The sequence below is a fragment of the Agelaius phoeniceus genome, chromosome 1 (genome assembly GCF_051311805.1).
Source record: "Agelaius phoeniceus isolate bAgePho1 chromosome 1, bAgePho1.hap1, whole genome shotgun sequence".
Lineage (NCBI taxonomy): Eukaryota > Metazoa > Chordata > Aves > Passeriformes > Icteridae > Agelaius > Agelaius phoeniceus.
This window is the reverse complement of record NC_135265.1, coordinates 121,359,363-121,381,051: the sequence shown is the minus strand read 5'-3', so window position 1 is coordinate 121,381,051 and position 21,689 is coordinate 121,359,363. Positions and strand designations below refer to the sequence as shown.

Sequence of the window (21,689 nt, the reverse complement as noted above, 5' to 3'; positions counted from 1 at the left end):
CAGACCTTTGCTGCTGAAGCTCAAGGATTACTCTTTTGCTTTGTTGCCCCAGTTAGGTCTAGTAAAAGATACCAGCTCTCCTTGCAAGCCTTGACTCGGTTGTAAACTTAGATCCTCCAAGCTACAACAACAAGAGGACAAACTCCACATAGTGCAAATGTAATTTGCAGGGTCAGCATGAAACTGATCCTGCCTCTTGGATGAAGAGAGAGCTATATATGTTGTGTCACATCCACAGAGCTGCCAGCACCTGCTAAGAATCTTCAACACAAACTGAAGCCAAAGTGAGCTGAGGTCACGCTTCAGGCATGCCAGGATGAATGAAGTCATTGTGTTCAGCCACTCTGGCTAAATGCAGTGGCAATGTATACATATCACACACCCACAGTCCTCTGCCCATCCTGCTCCAGTTGTCCTTGGTGCTGCATGATGGAGGATATGAAGGAAAGGTAGCCTCTTGGCTGTGTGGAGCAGCTACACAACTGATTTCCACAATGTTAGATTAGGTACAAACATTATATACATGGCCAGAATTTAGGCCATCATATTTTCAAGATTTTCCAGAGGATATTAAATATGGCTTAAATTAATCTTTGAAACAAGTGGGTGAGGAGCATAGTATAATATTAATTTAGTTCTACTGACATCCCTAATGGAAAGACAAATGTTGCAGAAATCTTTACTAAACAGAAGAAAGACTTTGGCATGTCAGCTCTCCATCACTGGATCTGAGGAAACAAAACGTTTATTGTTTCCAGGTCTCTGAGATCTTAAAAAAAAAAAACAACTTGGATTTTTGGCAGCTGAAAATAAGAGCTTTCAATTCAGACAAAAGAATTATTGTTTCTGGTGCTCATCCAAAAAATTAAATACAAAATAAAAAGTCATATACTTCTGTCTGTACCTTAATACCCATGAAGTGTATGCTCCAGTTTTCTACTCCTCATCTTTATTCATGGATAGATTTGTCTTCTTTTGCTTTGCTCATGTTCACTGAATCACAAGAACACATGATGTCTGACATCTCTTCACTTTGTCTTTTGGCTGCACACATCCAGGAATTGACAGTGTAGCTAAAGGTCATCAGATCTACAAAATTAGTATGGTCTTCACACAAAAATTCACACTCTTTCATGTTAGAGGGACAGCTTCTATTATGCTGTTTGGTGTCTAGCATATGATAGGAGTAAATGCAGCAGTTTAATTTTGGAGCCAGTAGACAGCAGGTAAATGACAACTGTTAGACTCGTGCTACCTGCTTGTCCCTTCCATGTGTATCCTTTCCTATCCCTGGCCTCTGCACCCTGCCCATGGCTCATCACAGTCTGCAAAACTCGATGGAAATGTGCTCAGTTCTTCTCTGGAGAGGAGTCACCTTCCCAGTGTCAGCCTTGCAAGGCTCTTCACTTAAATCCAAACCACCATTGGAGAGAGATCCCTCCATCTCTTCTCCATCCTCCTGCACAACACACAAGGCAGAAGGATCTTGGTTGTCCTCTGCCAGTTCAAACAAAGGCTCGTCAGGAGGAATGAGCATTCCCATTGCCATCCTTTCCTACCACACAAAGGATGATCATTTATAGTAATTTACAATAATACAGCTTTGGAAAATATATTTTGGAGGGAAAAGTGTTGTTTTAAGAACTACACAGAATTTTCAACATTCAACTAAGAAAAGCGCAGTCAAATTTTAGTGGTACAAGATTTAAATCCCTGCATATTTGACAGATTATTTTATATGAATGATAATGATTTGTTGTAAATGTCACCATAGCAGCTACACATAAATATATACAGTTTAGTCTGACTTCAGAATAAAGTAAGCTTTATCTTTATTACCTGGTACACCACCAAGAATAGAAGTATCCCCTTAGTGTTGTGGAGATACAAGACCCAAAGTTTGCCCTATTTTTTCTTTCACTTAAATAGTGAGAAAATTGCAATGTAAGCTAGCCAGAAAATGTTGGCAATTGCAGGGTGAAATATGAGAATTACAGAGACAAAAATGAAGGATGTTGTCAATTTCAACAGAAATTTAGACTTGGTAGCCACCCTCCTAGAGATGGTAAAAAAAAGTCATGGAAATGAATTAAGTTTCCAAGGAGTGAGTTAGAAAAGGAGAAAGGAAGAAATGAAAGAAGAAAGCCTTGAGACACCATGAGAGGAAGAGGAGAGATGGTAAGTGAAAAGAGTGGAGGAAAGAGGAAGTAGAGTGGCTCCAGAAGCATTAGGAAATCAGAGTTGGGAGCAACTCAGTTGTCTGAAGGAGTGACCACAGAAGATCAGGGATGGAGAAGCAGCAAGAGAAATCCCCTTGAGGAACATGAAAACACCCCAGGAAAGCTGGAGTGGAAAAAGGCATATGAAAGGGCTGTCCCTGAGACAGGGAATGAAGGGGAGATAGACAGAAAATGAAAGAGCCCATGAGGGAACTTCTCAGTCCTCTCTGGCTCTCTGTGTGTGGCCATGCCACCTCTGTCCCTCTGGCCTGGTCTGGGAGGAGATGTGATGGCAAGTTGCATGGCTGCTAAGATAGCGGAGGATTTTAATTTCCTTCTCTCACAAAGAAATTTCGTTGCTTTAGATCCATCTTGAGGGGGAAAGAAACCTTTTCTCATATTGTTGTGGCTGTTTATCTTGTGCTCAGAGCAGGGTCAGAACAAGCTCCTTTTCTACTTAGACTCTCTACACCAGGCACCTGAAGGCATTTAAGAGTAGTGTCCAAGCTGAGGGTCAGGTCTCTCCAACTCCCACACAGCCAGCAGAACAAGAGAGATGGCTCCAGGCAGCAAGTCAGGACTCACAGCATAAAATTCTCTTGACTTCCCTCTGGCCTGAATAGAGGACCTGAGGATTCCAGGTTAGAGATCCACTGCCAACTCTCCCAAGTCAGCTCCAGATTTCTTAGACTGAAATCAAAATCTATAGGCAAAAAGTAGTTAAAAGCTTAACCTTGTATGTCTACTAGGACTCTTCCCTTTTTACTTTTTTTGAGCGTGTCTATTCTTAAACTCTCTTCACTTGGATAAAAAATGGTGATACATCTTCTAAATTTGAAAATACTTAAAATATATATGCAAAATAATAGGAAGATAATTTTAGTAACTTAAGTAAAGCTTATGTCAGTACTTTGTGGTGTAAAGTTTAGCATGTTGTCCTTTAAAAAAAACCCTAACATTGTGCATATTGGTGTAAAAATACCATAGATCCTGTTTCAATTAAATGACTTCATTGAAAAAGCCATAGCATGAAGATTGAATGCTAGTATTTATTGAAAGTGATAAATTATCCAAGGATTATACTTTATAAACATGGGACTCAATGTCTAGGAAAGAATGTAATGACTACCTTAGGTACATTCAAGAAACAAGCTGTTCCAGTGAGCAGTTAACAGAGCCTGAGCCCCTGTATGTTTGTGTCTTATATCTTCTGCATGTTCCTCCTGTATTAACCCTGTTCATCTCTCACATCCCCACCTGAGAATCCCTTTTGGCAAGAGAGGGAACAGCCTGAAGCTGTCCCAGAGCCCTGGTGCGTGGCCACGAGCGTTTTTGTGCATCCAGGCATTGCCAGGCAGAAGCAAAGCTGACTTTGCTGAATGGGGGCCAAGTTACCTGGAAGAACAAATATCCTTTTTCTCTGCTATCCAACCACAAATTTTCAGGGCAGTTATTGGAACTTAATGATGTTTGGGATTTCTCCTCCTTTCTCAAATGTGGTTGAAATTGGCCTGAATTTTTCTGGGGAGATGAAGGGGTAGTAGGAGGGAGAAAGTGAGAGAAAACTGGGCTAAAAATAACAATGTTTGGATTTTTCCAGACCATTTATTCTGAAATATTAGAAAATGAAATATGTAAAGTAATATCTTTCCTTCCCCCCCCCCCCCCCACTAAAAACACACAGTTACAGATACAAATGGATTATTTTTGTTTTGACTAGGAATACACTTTCATATACTATGATATCTACATTTTCTTCAATTCAAGTACACATACTTTGAGATCTGTATTTTTCAACTTTTGAAAGGATGGACAACACTTTAGGAAGCCATTTGGACAGTAGGGGAAGACCACTGTCCAGTGTGTGGATTATTATGGATATGAGCCCATAGCTGAGTGAGGAGCACATTGATAGAACCACATCTGTTTACATCAGCTGAGGATCCATAATCTATCTGAAACAGTATGTTTCCCAAGACTGCCTAAATGATTTAGATTTAATACTTGGTTACATGGTTATTTTAAGAACTCTGCAATGGCCCATAAGAAAAAGCCTGCTGTCTTCAGCAGTCTTGTCTAATTCATACTCTAGGTTCCCCAACTCTTACTGATATTATGTCTTTACAAACTAAAGGGACTCTTTATAATAGCCTGTGCTATTGTGCTCACACTACTCATCAGTGAAGCTAGTTACAATTTTGGGGAGTTAAAAGCCTTTATTTAAAGTAACCAGGCTCAAAGGCTGGTGCATGGGCATAACTGACAGTAGTAGGGCTTGGAATGAAATTCAAGTCCTATATACTAATGCCAAAACCAAGATAGAGTAGGCTCAGGACAGCCCTGGCTGCTTTTGACATTCTGATGCCATAAATAAACATCAATTACTGTTTGTGAGAATATTACCTTCCCTCAAGTTCATAGTTTCACACTAGTTTCAATTTGGCCACTGCCTCTTCATTATAAATCTGTGCTCTCTTTCCCATGCCTGCCTCCATGGCTCTGGTTGAATGTTACAGAGGTGCAACACACCAGATCAGCATGCCATGGATGAGATGCAGATGCATCCAGCAAAGGTTTTGATGTTCTGTATGTTTTAATTTATAGTTTTCATAAGTGTCATTTTAAAGGAAGAGATTTACCCCCATACACATTTATCTCTGCCTTTCCTCTTACCACACCACCTCCTGTATTTCTTTACTTTCTTCTTCTGATTTAGTATCTCTCTATTGCTTTGCTGTCCTCGTGTCCTTACAGAATGCCACCATTTTATGCATTCAGATGTCTATGGTTAAAAAAAAGCAAAAGAAAATGGATCAGTATAAACATTGGCTTTGCAGAGACCTGTAATGGGCAAATGGCTAAGGAAACTCTGCTGCAAAGAGAAAGAAAGCGAAGAAGCCAAAACTTTTAACTTTCACTGCCTTTAGTACACATCAGTCTAATGTTCATTTCATCAGGAAAAATATGAATGACTTAGAAATCTAATTACATTGACTTTCAGGGGTGTTCTTTACTTGCTGTCACTCCAAAGTCAGGAATACAAACTCTCAGAATATGATCTCATGCCCACAGTCCCTTGCTCTCACTTCTAAAAGCTAATGACAGTGCATCTGTCCAAAGTCCAGCTCTCAAGATGCCAAACTTTGATTCTCTTTTTCGTTCCCACAGGAATGTTGCTGGATGCATGGATGGGGCTGAGAGTTTCTTCAGATCAGCTTATTGTGTATGCACTGCTGCACATTGAAAAAAGTTAAGAATCATATGTATGGAGAATGAACAACTTTATAGGGAAATAATGGTTTTGTCTGTTCTTGATTTCTTACATATTTGGTTACTTTCTGAATATATCATATGGATTATTGTATTCCAAATGCACTTTGGTGCAGACATCTACCAACACAATAATCAGTAATGTTTACATTACAATCAGACTTGACTCATGCCTGTAAATTCATCCCCTGTTTTTGTATTTACACACAGATTTTCTCTCCACTTTTTCCCCCCAACAAACCATATAAAATGCAAGGAATGGTTCATAAAATCTAAACTCAAATCTGCCAAAGTTGCAAAATATCAGGATAAGGCTGCTGCTTAAGGTAGGAAAATAACTGGGATTAGGAGTGGTCACCTGTGGACCGACCCCAGAGGAAGATCTGGAATACTCTCAATGTATTTTTAGCACTAGAAACAGAAAGAAATTTGAATGGTGACCCTCAAGCATCCCTCAGCCTAGATTGTGAATCAGCCAAGATAAAATGGGCTTTTAAGAAATGGCAAAAGAGAGCAAGCATCCACTGACACGACATTTTACATAGTGGGTTAAAATCACTTCAGGCAAAAGTAAGGCTTGAAGGTGCAGCTTTGGGAGCTGCAGCTACCTGTACTCCAAATCTCATTCAGCTGTATTTCAACATGTGGAAATGACAACTGCAACTCTTGTTCTCTGTGGACAAGTTTGCTCTTGAAATTCTTTAAAAGACAGGAGATTTTCAACAGCAATTTTTCATTGAATTTGGATGATGAAAAAAGGAAGGATCAGAGACAAGCAACAAGACCAAAATAATTTCAGGCAGAGACACCATTTGAAACACTGAAATTGCCTTTCCCTAGTCCTGCCACAGTACCTGTGTGGCTGGTGTGGAGAATTGAATTACAAATGGATTGAAAGCTGTGGAAAACACATTGCACTTCCCAGTCTATCTGAAGGCCAAGTGACTTGACCCACAGTAGAGGAGTGTATGAAAAAGCCTGCACCATTGGAAGCACAGTCTCCTGATTTAATGGAAAGCACTAGGAAGCAAAATCATCAGGCAAAGATCACAGGTGTTCACAGGAACATAAATTCAATGAAAATTACCCACAGGTTGAATTTAATTGGCAATCACAGCACTGTTTTGTCAGGTCTAATAGTGACTCACCACGCTAAAAATCTAAATGCAATGGTACAGCAAAATAATAATAATTAAGAAAAATGTGGTCAGGAAAAGCATCACCAAAACCTCACAAGGAAATATGTCTGGCATGAAGTCCCAAAATAAACACTTTGCCAAATATTTGTTGGCAAGGACAAGTTTCCATTTATGTTTGTAAAATGACCAAAAAAAAAATCTAGAAACTGTTATTTGTTTTCTGCGTAAACTTTGCCTGTATGAAAGGTACCATGCTTTTTCTTTATTATCCTTTTAAATTGGTGAAGTTTAGATTTTGTTCCACTCTGAAATTATCCTGAAACATACCCTGCACCAGAAGAACTGTGGATTAAGAGTAAGTATAAAGAGTTTAATATCACAAACATCACAAAATGATAATTAATGTAAAATGCCATGATAAATGCACATTGTAAGATTGCAGTGTTGTGGTAAATACATTTCTTTAAAAATTAACACTCATGCAGGAGATTATCTTTTTTCTCTATTCCTTATATGTTCTGACTTCAAATTTCAAAATGCTTTTCTATGTCAATGACAATCTTAATAAACTACAATTAGTTCCACAAGGCACTTTCTGATGCACAAGCCCCTGGCTTGATTGCGGTGAATGGTGGGTATTTCCTGTGTTTAAGTCCACATATGGATTGAGTAAGGCAGTGGCAGAGAGACTACTGTTTTCCTTCACTACATCTTCATTTCTTTTTCAGAGGCTAAGCCTTTTTTGTTTTTCCTGGCTCTGTTGTCAAAACATTGACCAGAGTTTTGGCTCGTGGTATTGGAATACGAGGCCAAAACAATCCTCTGAAAACCAGTGTGGCAAAATGTATTTTAAATCTATACATTCACCATTCAACCATGGGAGTAACCACACCCACTGCCCCACTCTGTGGTTTAAAAACAACATGGGTTTGCCCCCAGAACGGTTTGATTTATTTGACAAGCTTTTTCAAGCTGGGTATATCAACATTTAAACTGTTCTGAGGCTTGGCTTCCTACATCACATGTACAGCAAGTATTAAAACACACTCTAATCATTTTCTGCCTCTATTAAACTAGACAAGGTGAATGCATTGTGCATTCTGCAAGATTTCTTTGAAAACCTGTCAGTCTCTCCAAAGACAGATAAGCTAAAGTGATTTTCTTTTTTCTCTGAAACTTACAACCAGGACCTTTCAAATATTACCTTATTACATCCTTTTTGGAAAATACATTGTTATGATTTATATGCAGACCTAATTCCTGTTTCTGACATGCTAAAGTCCAATGCAAAACAGTAAAAGATGACACATTATAGAGAGTTCTTCATAAAATGTAGCAGAATGCACAAATATGCTGTGAGAGTACAAAATCTTTTCCAGCATTATTAGAGCAATTCTCTTTCCTCGGGGGTAACAAGGAATACAAACAAAAACTTGGATGTAAAAATGAAATCAGGACAAGACCAATTTTGCACACATGATTGGGAAAATTGAAGTACAGAGATGGTGGGTGGTAGATTTAATCATCTATCCAAACAGAATCTAATATTCTGAATACTGTGGTGCAATTCCCCTGAACCAGAATTCCGGTATAATTTACTCCCAGCTTTTTTTGTTCCGTTTTTTATGGTGGGTACCACATCACTGAACCGGGCCTCTGTTGGTGTTGCTCCCGTGGACGTGATCTACGTAACAGTCACGCAGAGAAATATATTCACAGACATGCAACAATAAGCCTAAATTTAAGGTAAAGCGGTGGCTCCACCTTGAACCACCCATAAATGATCCGTGTGACACTTGAACCAAATTTAAATATCCTGCCGGAATTTACTCCCAAGCGGCACGGCGGGAAGGAAAGAGCGGGCCAGGAAGCGCTTCTCGCCGTTAAATCAAACATAAACTTCACAGCCAAACCTGCTCCGTCCGTGCGTGCTGCGGAAAGCTTTACAGGGGCTGGCGGGGGCAATATTTGTGTCTGTGAATGCAGCGACACGTGTTACAGCTCCTCTGCCCGGCCCCGGCTGGGGCAGCGCGCCGGGAAGCGCCGGCCCTAATTGAAAGAAAAGCAAAAGCAATTAGCCCGGGGGAGGGCACTGCGCTGGATTGGCCGCTGCTGATGGATGTCCCTCCGCCCCCGAGCCCACCGCGGCCCCAGCCCCGGCCCCGGCACACCCCGGGTCCCGGTGCCGGTGCCGCCTGGGGATGCTCGCTCACCCCTGCGCGCACACTCCCGCCCCCAGCGCGGATTCCCGACGGCCTTCCTCACGAAAACCGTAAAAACCCAGCGCTGGATTTTAGTGGCTTAAAACAGAGACCTAAAGGGAAAAAAAAAAAAAAAAAATTACCAGCGTTTCAACAAACTCCAAAAACCCGAGATGCCAGAGCAAGAGAGAAGAGAAAGGGGGAAGGACGAAAAGCTGAAAGTATCAGCGCGAATAGCAAATAGCTTGGTTTTCACTCCAGACAGCGTAACTTGTTTTACGATTAGTGATCTGTTTAAAGATTTGTCCTGGAAGTACTTGATATTGGGTTACAAAAGGTTACGTTAATTGCATTAAGCCATAATGACCCATGAAGCACTGCAAAGGCTTAGAGAAATCACGCTTCTTCCCTAAAGAAATAAAAATAAAATAAAAATAAAATAAAATAAAAATAATTAAAAAATAAAATAAAATAAAATAAAGTCACAGCGGGGCAGCGGGGCGGGAGGCAGTGTCCCAGTGGCGGTGGGCTCCAGCCCCGGCCCCCGGAGCCTCCGGGGTGCCCTCGCCCCCCGCCCGGCCCTGCCCTGGTGTGTCGGTCCTGGGCGCAGCCGCCCGCGTTATGGTCCGGAATTAAATGTGTCTACTAATAATCTATAGTTCTCGCTCGCCGGGGCAGAGCAGACAAACAAAATCGTCATTCCAAATGAAAAGAAAACACTATTTCTTAGAAGTGTTTAGGAGGGTGCACAGCAGGGCATATTTTCTTTCTTACTGGCAAGAGTTTGTAACTGGATCCCTTAACATTACTGAGAACATGAAAACATGAAACAAAAGTATTGATCCAAGAATTCGCCGAAGAAAAGTATCCAAATACACACTGGTTTATTTGAAATTTTTTTTGAGGTTACATCAGATGTTTACGGGGGAAGTCCAAGCTTGAGATACAGCCCCTCCGTGCCCCATTCAAACACACGGGGAGGAAAGTGTCATTTGTGTTGTTAAATTTACATTACGTTCACTTTAATTGCATCAGCTGCCAGATACATCTAGGAATAATGGCATTTAAGAGGAAAATAGCAATCATCTTCAGAAGACTGCAGCATAATGGAGGAACCTAATTAATTTAACTTTGCAGTCTTCCATAATGGCTGCACTTTATCACTTCCACAGATGGAGCTTGAAGGAATTAACAATGCTGTTTATCCCAGCAGACATCTCTGACTGTGGTTAGCCAATGGCAGATTTCCCACTTAAAGATGCATTTCTTCACTTGAGGGAAACCAACCCGAGCCCTGGCAATAACTGTTGAAACTTGCTATTACTATATGTGTGTGGGATGTTGAAAACCTGAGAAAATGCACAATATGTGTCTCTTTATGGTCTCATCAAGTGACGCTGGAAGAAGACAGAGTGTTTCCTTGCTCATCAGAGCCAAGGTTTTTCCAGTACCATTTCGGTTTCTCTTCCCTTACTTTCCCCTTTACTGATTTTTTTTCTTTGCAACGTACCCTGCATTTTTTTTTCCTTTAAAAAACTCAGTACGTGTCTTTTTCTAGACGCATAGAATTCAACCCCTCTCCTAGATGATTTGCAATGTTTACAGGCTTTTCATGCCTGGGAAACCTGAGTAGACTTGAGGTAAGCACTCCTCCACACACAAAACACGGTAAAAACCGGATTATTTGAACAAGTTGATTGTTTATTATTTCAGGAAACGATGCATTTTCCACGCTGCCATATTCTAGGGTACACACACTCTCACACCCTCCAGTCACCCCTGGGTGTCCGAGGAGAATCGGAAGGGAGAGATACGCCGTGATCCCAACCTAGGGATGACCCACAGCATTTAAATGCTCTACACCCTTACCCGCATAGCTGGGCTAATAAAAAGTGTTGTTTGGCACCTTTGAGAGGGGTATTTGTTACCCCAGCAGCAGGGACCTGGGGAGTCAGCCACAGCAGCGAACCAGAAGAGCGCATCGTCCACACCACTGTCTCTATCCGCTCCTGTAAAAAGAGAAACGCTTTGAGGCGTCTCGGAGCCAAGGATGGTTCTGCGTTCTATGTGCTCATGTATTCGAGGCGGATCTTAAACTGTAACTGCATTGCCTTTTTTTTTTTTTTAAGGTTTATTGGCATCCAGTGTTTATTGTTGCTGTTGATTTGTGGGAGGGAATGAGGCGGGGCGGAAAAGGGCGGGTTTGCGCGCACTTCCAAGCGCCTGGCAAGCAAAACTCCCATCCTTGAACTTAGACCTTACCACTGCCCCAAATGACAATCTCGTACCGTTCTTACACCCTGGCAGAGAAAGCGTCTTTTCCATCCCTCGTTTGTAGGCGGCAGCGTCCACTAGAAACCAGCTCACGCACGGAAAAATGCAGGGCTGCTGGTGAAATTCATACAGCTCCCAGTTTTTATAAAGTAAAGGTGAATGGCAGCCCAGGAGCCACCTGGGCTGCTTGCGCCAAGTTATTTAGGAAGGCAGGCTTGGATCCAAACCTGAATTTGTTAACCTGGCAGGTACCTCCACCAGCAGCCAGTGGAGTGACAATGAGTATCTGAGTCATTTCTCTCCTTGTCAGAATAAGTCCCCTGCTGCTGAGAGCATGGAGGGGAGAAGCGCCTGCCCTCCACCCCAGGCGGGAGTGCTCCCATCCCGGGCTCCGTCAGGCAGGTACGGCAGGGAGAGCGCCGGGGGTTGAGCCGCTGACGGGCGCCCCGCTAATGAGGAGATGGTGATGCCGCTTCGCGAACCGGTCTGAAATCCTGGGCACTGGCCATCTGAAAATAACCTAGCATATCTATGTGTCTGTACTTACACGGGGAAGAGGGAGAAAGAATTAAAAGGAATATAAAGATGAATGGGCACAGGAAGTAGCGCAGGGGATCTCAGGCTCCGGCTGGCACGTAGCTTAAGTCCGAACGAGGGGCAAAACGTGAGGTGCAACTGCGTGGAAATCAGTTACACCAGAAAAAGGAAAAGAGAACAGACAAACAAACAGCGGCCAGATCTCGGGGGCTGGGGGGAAGGTACCAGGCACGGCCACGCGGTGAACCCGCAGAGGCACGAAGGCACGGCAGCGCCGGCTGCACCTGCTCTGCCCGCGGACCTCCCGCCGCAGACCTGCCGGGCCCCGAGGGTGCCCGCAGGCTGTCGGGGCTCCTGGGGCGCTGCTGAGCCCAGAGGGAGCGCTCCGAGCGGTCTCCCGGGGCCGGGTGGGGATGCTGCCGGGTGTCAGGGGTGCGGTGGCTGCGGGTGGTTAAGTTTGGCTTGTGATGGAGGATAACGCCGCTGTGGGACCGTGACGCTCTGCAAATCCCGTCCGCGTTCCAGCCCCTTCTTACTCGGTAGTCACATACTCGCAGTGATACCGATTTCACTGAAAAGAAAGTTGTTGGTTTTTTTAAACCGGCAACGTGTAGCTGTTAAAAAAAACACAGATCCCAGCGGAAAGCTTTCCCGCATGCTGCGGGATCCCGCTGTCCCCTCGGAGGTGCGGGAGGGCCGCGCCGGCCTCTGCCAGCCCCGTGTCCCGCTCAGAGCGGTGGGCGGGAGAGGAGCGGCCGAGGCGGGAGCAGAGCAGGGAGCGGGAGGTGGCCGCTCCTCCCCTCGGCTCGGGGAGAATCGCCGGGAAATCCAGTGGGACTTTCCTGTTTACCCGGCCCCAGTGGCCCCCGCTGGTGCTGCCTCTGGTCCCGGCGGCCCGGGGATGGAAACAGAGGAGCGGGAGCACGGGGAGATTGTGGCGGCTATATCAGCCCGGAGATGGGGAGGCTGCAAGGCTGGCTGCTCTGTAGCTGGGACCTGTTCTTGTTCTGCTCAGCCAGGGAGCAGAGCTGCTGTGCGGAGGCAGCAGCATCCTCCCCCTTCCTTGCCTGAGCAGTCGGAGGCCAAACCTCCCTGGTGTTCCCGCAGAGCTGATCTGCAGCTGGGTCAGCAGGGCCGGAGCAGAAGTTCTGACGCGCCCCCCGGTACCACATCCCCCCGTTTTCCTCACTCAGGCTCCATCCACAGCGCCAGCCGCTCCTGCCGGGCGGCCGGGCCGGGCCGGGGCAGGGCTGGGCCGGCCCCAGGTGGGGCGCGGAGCGGGGCGGCTGCGAACGCCTCCCCCGGCGCTTCCCGCCGCCGAGAGCGCTCCGGCCGGGGTTTGAAACGGGGGGAGCACGTAAATCTTAAAATCTCCTATGAAAATTAATAAAAACACACGAAATCCTAGACAGCCCATAGCAACTGATTTTTATCTACCGTTTTATGCGCTTCATTATCCACCTAAATATAATCACCCCGTGATTTAATGTAGTTCACGAAGACCACAGGCATTTTTGGCTTCTCTTGGCCTTTTTATTCTAGCGTTGGCAGTGGCCTGACTTCAGTCTTCTCTCAACATTTGACTGTATCTGGCAGCTGGGATAAGACCAAGGAGGAAGAAACAGACTGCATTCGATGTGTTTGTCTCGGTATCACTTCCAACTAACTTGGGGAAACCCTAGCGCTTCAAATCCTGGTTTTCTGTAATTGTCCCTGTGCCTTCGTTTTCTGCCACTGCTATGTCCCGACGGGCAGTTTCTCTGGAAGCTGGAGACCCCGGTCGGGCTTGCTGGAGGCGAGGGTTGGCTTTAATCAGCGTAGTCAGAGAACCAGAATCAGGTGTGGATTTGTTTCAGGGCATGTTTGCATCAATCAGTATTTTCGTTACAATCTTGTCAACAGTTTTAATTCAAAGCGTATGCTAAAGCCGAAGAAACTGAGCCATACAAGGGGAAGAGTTATTTTTAGAAAAATATCGTTAAACAAATTGGCATGGATGAAATGTTCTGATGGTGCTAGAGGGTGCTAGAGGTGCTAACATTTTTTTCTTAGCTTTATCAACAACGAGATGGCTCGAGGCTGTGTGGCAGGGCGGTCTGTAACTTAGGCGAGCTTCGACCGTGGCCTGCCAATCCATAGGAGCGCATCCTCTCCTCCTGAACTTTTCCCTGTCTGTCTGTGCCAGGCGCAGACAAAGCCCTGCGCTTGGCCCAGCCCCAGCAGCGGCGGTGCGAGCACCGAGGGGCTGCGAGCGCGGTCACAGCGGCGCCCCGGGGCGTTCCGCGCCCCCTCCCGCGCAGCGCCCCGCACGCAGCTCCGCGGGGCCCGCGGTGTCACCGCGGTGCTGCGGGCACAGAGGGCCGGGAGCTCTCATCGGCCGTCCCGGCTTTGCGCGGGGCTGTACGCGGGTTGTACGCGGGTTTGCGGGGGCAGCCTATGCCAGGCGCGGCTCTCCAGGGCCGAGTCAGCCACCCCACCGCCCCGCTCGGGAGGATAAACTCACCGGATTAAAGGCTAACCCGACGGAGAAGCGCTCCTACCTGCGCTGCATTTTTGGCTTAGCTATTTGCGCGGGGCTGGGGGGGCCCGGCTGCGCGGACGCCCTGCGTGCGTCTGGCCGGCTCTTTTCGCTCCCGCTCTCCGGCATCCCCAGCTCACTTTTCACATCAAATAGGCCATTAACTTTTGATCCTGCCTGTTACATTCCAGGTTTCCCAGTGATGTTTCCTGCACACTGAGCCCCCCCCGCCCCCCCTTCTCTCCCATTTCGCATTTAAACACGACCCGGTAGATCTGAATTTCTGTCGAAAATGTAATTTTGAACACATGCACTCATTCGTCTCTTCGCGCTTGGCCTCGCACCGAAGTCCCTCTCGGAGGAGGGACCTTACGTTTTAGATGCCCCAGAAGAGCGCTGAAGTTTTGGCTTGCTGTATCTTTCAGCGACCGAGCCAGAACGAGACCTATTAAAGCACCGACTGATGCCTGCGAAGACAATATCCATAGCTGCAAAGTCCTTACGCGAGTATTGGCAATGGCTGCGCTCAAGGGCAGCAAACAGCCAAAGGGATCAGTGGGACATTCTCTACTCCCGTTTAGAACCTTATTAAGCGGGAGCAGTGACTCAGGCTTCAGCCGAATGGGAATAGGTTTTGCGGTTTTTTCTCCCCCATATGATCTCCTAGTTTCCTCTCTTGGCCGTAAGAAATCACTGGAGTGACCGAGCAGTGTTGGAGGAGCATCCCTTGGGTGCCACAGGAGGTCACCTCAGCGAAACAGGGCTCGGTCCATGGTGGTTGGAAGGGGATGATTTCACGCATGGTTGCAGCCCAGTCCCGGCCCACCATCCGGCTTCCCCCAAACCTCGCTGCGGGGCACCGAGGCGGCAGAGCCGCCGGGTGCCTTCCTGCCGTGTCCTTCGGAGCATCACTCAAGGGCTCCTCGTCCCTCGAGCCTGGGAAGTCCCAGCGAGCAGCCAGGGAGGGAAGTGTTCAAAGCCCCGGGCTCGGCATCCCCTGCCGGTTCCGCGCGTCCCTGGGCCCGCGGAGGCGGAGCGGGGCGGGCGGCGAGCGCGGCTCGGCTGGGGCAGCTGCGGCCGGGAGGCGCCGCTTCGCCCCGCTCCCTGGCTTGTTCCTAGCACGTTTGCACTGTCGAATTTCATCGTGGGAAAATATTTACTTAAAATTCGCAGTTTCGTTACATTTTTGACAAAAATTTCTCTTTCTAGATTATTTCCAGACGTGTGTTCAGAAGGGATTTGAGCGAACCCAGAGATGGTAATTTTAAATTCAAACATTTCTCCCCAGATACCTAAGGATGATACTTTTCCCTAGTAACCTGTCAGAAATGTGTTGCAACGCCTTCATATAGTTTTACTCATTAAAAGAATACAATTTTTTATTTTGTCATCATTACAATAAATATTTGCCTTGTTAGTTAATATTTTCTTCAAAGACACCTGAACCTCCTGTTACAAACACCATTTTCCCCAAATATACTAAGAATTTTTTTGTTGTGAACCTAGTGAAGATACAGGTAATGACAGATTAGCAGGACTTAACATTGTCAGCAAAAATGATTAAATTACACCCACCAGCCTCTTGGACTGCTGGGAGTTAAATTGAGTCATAATGTTCTAAAGAAAAACAAAGAATGTGAAATACGTACAAGTCTCCCAAGACTCCTTTGATTAAACTTCTGTACCTGACAAACTGCACTTCAAAATTTGCAATAGTGACTGCACTTAACTACTTTATGAACGGTCTTATGTTAAATAATGCACAAGTCCATGTTAGCAGAATATGACATTAAACAAGTGGCTTGTCGCTCTGAATGGTTCAGCCTCCCGTTAATACCGATGTTAGGTACACAGGCTTCTGATTTCAGGCCTTTACTGCTGAAAAACCTCATCTAGAGTTGTGGAGAGAGCAAGATTAAGGGTGAGGGTGTTCTTTCACTGCACATGGAGTATTCAGTTTTAAGATCTTAATGAGCTAAGGCACAATTAAAATTACCAGACAGTTTAAAATACAGGATTGATAATTTACTCCATAATCTGGTTTTAGCCAGTTATTTCAGGGCGTAAAATTCTGTAAATTCATGTATTCTTAAATAGTTCGGGGAGTGGTTTCACTAAAATATAAGTGTCTACATTGTTAGATCTTAGCATCCGAGATTAATTTTCAGATACTGAAAAAACAGTGCTCAAAAGTCATTGGAAGTCAGAGGGACTTTTCCCACTGACCCGGAGACTGTGGGAAGTTTCTATCTGCAGCGACACAATTAGCAGATTATGAAACTGGAAGACGATCTTATCTGCCCCTCCACACAATGCTAAATGGCTGCTTTTCCCACCTACCTCCATCTTCATTAACTCCAGACAACCACCCATGAGAAAGATAGCGGCAAAATAATGTATTACTGGGGGGATGGGGTGGGGGATGAACAGGATAACAGAAGGAAAAGTATTCTAAATTACATTTAAATCATCCAATCACATGGAAGATAAACACTGGTGGCATTGAAAACATAAGCATCTCATATGAAAATGGCTTCTTTTGAGGAGTTTTATAAAGTATAATCAAGAGTTAGAAGATGAGACATTAACATTTGCAAGGACTGTTTGTTATTTGTCTTCTCGTGGGACCTTTAAAAGGAGTAGGTGGAGATCTGTTGCCACATGTGGCTCACCAACACGGCATTATGGGTGCCAGTTTGCACTGGATCCCAACAGCATCTCTCTCAGAAATGTTTCCAGGTTCCATCAGAAGCCATTAGGCACCATTTGAATATTGTCTTTTTTCATAGTAATAAAAATCTTGCTTTTAATTACATCTACATGTAGCTAAGGGCAGCATCTGGCCCTGGAAAAGCTGAGTTTTATTTGTCCTTCTTTGCATGGATAAGTCAGGTTCATACTCATGGCAGTGCTTTTGTTCGTAACAAAACGCCCGTTGGTGACTGAAGAAAAGACTTTGAGAGAGACAAAAGAACATTTACTAACTAAGGAAGTCCCGTTTTATACTTCCTTTCTAGTATGAAACTTATGTGAAACATATTGCAGAAACTGAATTTAAGCTTGAGATGCTTCTAGAAAGTTAAACCCCGGTGCTGGGTTTTTTTTAAACTCATCAGGGCAAGGTAGCAGCAAACCACAGTCGACCTGATTTATAAAGAAAATGTCATACAGATAGGACACAAAAATGTCCCTGGAAATGAACTCGAATCCTCCAGTCTCTTAAACCACACTGTATCCTTGAATGATGAATTTTGTATTTGGATCCCTTGCTTAGTTGAAAGAAGTGTAAAGACAGCTCCCTACTGGCAAAGTATCTGAGGAGGTTACAGAATGCTGTTTATTCCAGCTAGTGTCTGGAATAAATTATGTTCAAGAAATTGGCTCCTGATACTCCTATTTCAGATGAGAATTTGTACAGAGTGCTAAGTCCTAACACTTCTGGCCAAACCATGGGATTCATTAGGATTTGCCATTCATCATACCTGCCAGAAGCTCTCAGATTTGGAGAGGTGCTTGTTTTGAGGAGTGAAAGAATAACAGAAAAGAAACTGTTTACCTTGGCATTACTGTCAGTTCTCAAAGGCAGCGGGCTTTCAAATTTCAGGGCTATGAGTTGTCAGACCTAATATGCTTTCTTACTATTCCTATTGAAATTCATTAGCTACATAAGGAAGACCCACACCAGTTTTAGCTGACATTATAGGTCGAATAAACCACTTAACATTTCAGAGGTTTCTATTGCAGATAAGGGGATAAATGGCAGCAGGTGACCTGACAGCTCTTGGGGTGGGAGGGAGTTTTCACAATTGGTTTTTAATCCAGTAGCAACAGCAGATGCTTGACAACTCATTAGACTGGGCTCTAGGAAGCAGGATGGCAATCTCACTGCTATTCTAAACATTTTGATCTATAAACCATGTTTACCAATTTCCTATTGTGAAGGGTAATTATGCTGATTTTTTTACTCAGTGCCTAACTATCATATAGGCTTCACTTGAAGCCTTCACTTGTGTTCTTTTCACAACATTAACAGCTCATAACCCTGCAGAAAAGGAAAGCTAACAGAAATACCTCTAAGCCAAACCTAAGACAGTCCACATCACTTACCACCACAATGTCCAGGGCTTCCTGTAGGAAGGAGGTCCACTCTTTTATGAGCAAGTTGAGGGCTCTCATGGTCCTCCTTGGAGCTGTATTGCCAGCATTCTCACATGCCTGTGCAACAATTCTGCTCTTGCTGCAGCGGACATTGACATTTTATTCTGAGGTATCAAACACAAAAATTAGAGCGCCTCTGGGGAATTAGATGTGCTTTGGCAGAGACCTTCTTAAATATTTTTGGTATGTGTATAGTTTTTGAATAATCTCCTACTTGCTCAAAATTGCAAAATACATACGAAATATGAATATTTTATTTTTTTTTTTTTTTACCAGTAAGATTTCTAGGTGAAAAAAAGTTAGGACATACACTTAGCCCCATACCTGATTTTGAAAAAACGCTTCATGCCAGAGTGGATAGTAAAACAAAGATCATGAATTTCTGAAGAAACTGCTCTGTGCAAGGTAGAATATGGCTGCACGTGTCTATTCCTTAAGTCCAGGACAAAGTATGTTGAAGAGATGAGGTTTTCCATTTTGCTTCTAGAGATTTTTATAGAATCACCTGTGCTGTTCTCCATTACATATTCCACTGCAAGAGAGCAAGTGGATCTGCGACTTTACCTTTCTTGAGTCTTTCTCATAATCTGTGAACCGAAATTTTTACAGCCTAGAGATCAAATTCACAGCTCAGGTATGGTACAGCAATTTAATCTGCTTCCCTGAAGTGTAAAAATCCATTATCCCATTGTTGTGTGTCGAGGTGAGTTTTGGCTACTGGATTTAGTGGGAATTAATCTTGGTTTTGTACCTTAAAATTATATTGAACGAGAAATACAATATTGAAGTAATGCAGGTACAATGAGAATTAAAAAAATATAAACATATAAACATCCTGTATTTGTCAATTCAAAATACAGCCTAATGGATTCATTTGACTTCAGAAGAATGTGGACTCCATCTCTGTGAGTATTTTGTATATTGCCCCATGCGTGACATTTTAATTAACTCTCACCCTTTAATTTACAGGACTGGAGAAGAAACATGTGGAGGAGAAAACCCTTAAAATTGTTAAAAAGTTAAAATAGATTCCATGTGATTTGTGTCCTTCAGGACAAACATTAGATATTCTAGTGATTTAAATGGCATTACTTGTATACCTACATAAATGCTTGTGGGGACATAATTTCAATTTCTTTAAAGGTAGAGGTACGTTTTTTACTTTCTGAAATTGGCATAAAAGCACACCAAGAGAGCTGGGAAAAGAAAATAGTGGAAGAGTAGGTACTGAAGGCAAAGAAGTGGAAGAACTTGAAGCAATGGCTATGTTTTTGGTTTTTTTTCCTTTCTGGTTTAAGGGAGAAGAAAGGGAGGACGAGAAGGCCTGGGCTGCAGTGTTCATATTTACAACTATAGGTAAAAAAAGCCCCAGAGCTCTGCTTGCTTCAGTGTCTGGACAGGGAGTCAGACTGAGCAGGGCTTTCACCTGTGTTACAGCACTTGGATGCCCGTGCGGGGTCTGAGTTCATGTCCCTGTGATGGGGAAGCGAAGATGTTCTACCCCCGTTCTGCAGTGACTTTATAACTGAAGCATAAGACAGATGGGATCTGACCCATCTTTCTCTCTTCATGGGTAATGAGGAGGGGTGGATGCACACAAGCTCGGATTTTAGGGATGATCAGAAGTCCGCGGGATCAGGTGCCATATGCCTAGCACAGCTTCTCCCAGTGCAGCATTCCCAAGCAGACCTTGACGCCTTGACTCATTATGCGCCTTCAAGCGATGGCTTTACCCACGATGGTGAGGAGCGGTGTCAGACAAGCCCCTGGGGCCGGGGGACGCTGCCGGTACCTTTCCGACTGCCGCCGTGCGGGCCCGGCGCTGCCAAGACAGCGGCGGAGCTGCCAGCTGGGCTCGGCTGTGCAACCTGCAGCCGTTCCTTACCTCCCGCAGCGCTGCAGGAAGCCGGCATTCCTCAGGGCCCATCCTTCCCTCGCTAATAACATCTAAATCCTCAGAAATTTAAAAAAAAAAAAAAAAAAAAAAAAAAGAAAAGAAATAAAAAAAAAAAAAGAAGAAAGAAAGAAAATAATAATTGTAAAAGCGTGTGTTGGCGGGGCGGGAATGGGGGGCGGCCGGCGGCGCTCTCCCGTGTGACGGCGGGCCGAGAGCGGCGGCAGCGGGCGGCGCGGCCGGGCAGGCGCGGTGCTGCCGCCGGGCGAGGCGGCGGCGGCGGCAGCGGGAGGAGGCGGAGGAGGCGGTCGAGCCGCTCCAGGGAAGTTTTCTCGCCGCCGCCTCCCCGAAACCCCACCCCGCCAAGCGCGGCTCCGCGCTCCTCGAAACTTACCGCCGGGCGCCGCTCCTGGGGAGCCGCCGGGCCCGCGCCGCCGCCCCGGAGGCCCCGCGGAGTAAGTGCGCGCCGGGCCGGGCCGGGCCGGGCCGAGCCGAGCCGAGCCGAGCCGTGCCCGCCGCCGGGGGTGCCGGACACGTGGGGCGGGCGGGAGGCGCCGGCTCAGCCCCGGGGGTTGCGCGGGCGCGCAGCGGAGCGGGGCCAGCGGCCGGAGGGAGGGAGGGAAGGAGGGAGGGAGGGGCGAGGCCGCGGAGCCCCGGCGTGGGAGGGGAAGGGGCGGCGGAGCGCGGCTCGCCCGGCGCCGCGGGAGCCCCGGTGCCGGCCGGGGCCGCCGGGCGGTGCGGCAGCGCTGGACGCGGGCTGTGTGTCGGAGGGTGACACAACGCGGGGTGTGTGTCGGAGGGTGACACGACGCGGGTTGGGTGTCGGAGGATAACAGGCTGCGGACGCTTCGCCGTGTGTGAGCGTGTCCGCCTTCGCTCCGCTCCCCGGGGCTGCCGGCTGTGGACACGGCAAGTGTCAGGGGAGCGGGGAGCGCGCAGCTCCTCCGACGGACGGACGGGGAAACGAGACCGATGCCCGGGCACCGACGGCGACCCCGCCGAGCGCGACCGCAGCGGGGTCCCGGGCACGGCCCCGCCGGCTGCCTGCCTCCCGCGGGTCGGGGAGCGCCGGGATGGTGCCTGCTGATCCCCCCTCTCCGCTCCGCGCATCCCGGCACCTGGGGGGACAGCGCTGAGCCAGGGCAGCAGGGAGGGGGTGCACCCACAGGTGTATCCTGCCTCAGCTCGCTTTCTGGGGTTCTTATTTCTCCCGCCGTCACCTAAGACCTTAAAAGAGATGGATGGATGTGGCTACTTATGAAATGGTTTTGGTCTCTGTTGTTCATCCTGGAGATAAAGCTTATTTCTTTGCAGGAAATACTCTGTTATTTAAGACTATACTCAAATTGGCAGTTTTTCTGTCACAGAGTTTTCTTCAATTATGAAAATATAACAGTAGGCTCCCCCCCTCGCTTCTCCCTCCCCCTTTCCCCCCTATTAGATTGGTAGCAGCACAGTGTTGTTTAAATTGCAAAGAGT

At 46.1% G+C, this 21,689-nt stretch overlaps 1 protein-coding gene across 1 annotated transcript in view; it reads left to right on the top strand.

Moving 5' to 3' along the window:
* The first annotated feature begins 20,487 nt into the window (after positions 1-20,487).
* EYA1 (EYA transcriptional coactivator and phosphatase 1) overlaps positions 20,488-21,689 on the top strand; it is a 160,267-nt gene continuing 159,065 nt past the window's right edge. The window contains exon 1 of the mRNA XM_054631621.2: positions 20,488-20,665. The gene's annotated coding sequence lies outside the window, so the exon portion shown is untranslated. The remainder of the gene's footprint in view (positions 20,666-21,689) is intronic.